Source organism: Myotis davidii, unplaced genomic scaffold, assembly GCF_000327345.1.
Source record: "Myotis davidii unplaced genomic scaffold, ASM32734v1 scaffold592, whole genome shotgun sequence".
NCBI lineage: Eukaryota > Metazoa > Chordata > Mammalia > Chiroptera > Vespertilionidae > Myotis > Myotis davidii.
The window spans coordinates 1,523,686-1,524,568 of record NW_006284844.1 but is presented as its reverse complement, the minus strand read 5'-3'; the positions used below and the strand labels follow the sequence as shown (position 1 = coordinate 1,524,568).

Sequence of the window (883 nt, the reverse complement as noted above, 5' to 3'; positions counted from 1 at the left end):
CAGACCAGGCGGCGGGCTCCTCCTCTGGGAGCTGGGACTCTGCACCGCCTCCACCCTCCAGGGCTTTGCGCTTCTTCGACATCTCTGCCCAGGGCTGGGCTTGGGGGTGGGGGGGTCCTTCCCCACCCCGAGCCCTCCCCCGCGGAGGGGAGCGTGAAGGTGGGGTGAGGGGGAGGGAGAGAGAGGCCAGGAGAGGGGTGGGGAGGAGAGGCTGGAGGGTGGCGACTGGGAAGGGACCTCTGCACTTTGGAGAGGGAGAGGCAGGAGGCAGGAGGAGGCAGGGACGGCGGGTGTGCAGCCTGCTCAGTGCCCGCGCCTCCGTCTAGGGGCCGCTCGCTCTCCCTCCCTCTCTCCCTCTCTCTCCGTCCTCCTTCCCCCTTTTCCTTCCACTAGAAGGGTGAGCGGAGAGGGGAAGGGAAATCAAACCCAGGGCGGAGAGGCTCCTTGGGCCACTCAGCAGATGGCTTTCTAATCTGGGGGGCGGGGGGCGGGGGATATACATCAGGGCTCCGGCCCTGTCTGTTGTGAGGGGGGCAGCGTTTGTGGTGCTTGGGGAGGGTGTTCAATGACTTGCCATGGAAATGGGTAGGAGGGAGGAAATAAATGCTGAAGAATGCAACCTAGCCATGTCTCTGGGTGCTGGGCAGCACCCTCCCCAGTGACATCACAGGAGCTTCTGCAAAGGGGCTGCGGAGAGGGAGGTGGGGGGACTGGGAACAGGGAGGGGGGACGGAGGAGAGCAGCACAGAGGAGAGGGGGTGAGGATCTTGTCTCCATTCAGAACCAAGGGAAGCTGGGCTGGAAGGAGGAAGGAGCAGGGCGGCCAGCTTCTCCCGCAGCCTCGGGAGGCACCTGCTGCTCTGCAGTCACTGCCCAGCTTGGC

General features: G+C 65.1%; 1 protein-coding gene across 1 annotated transcript in view; it reads right to left on the bottom strand.

Moving 5' to 3' along the window:
- PDE10A (phosphodiesterase 10A) overlaps nt 1–883 on the bottom strand; it is a 230,988-nt gene that overhangs the window by 229,102 nt on the left and 1,003 nt on the right. The gene's annotated exons all lie outside the window — the stretch shown is intronic.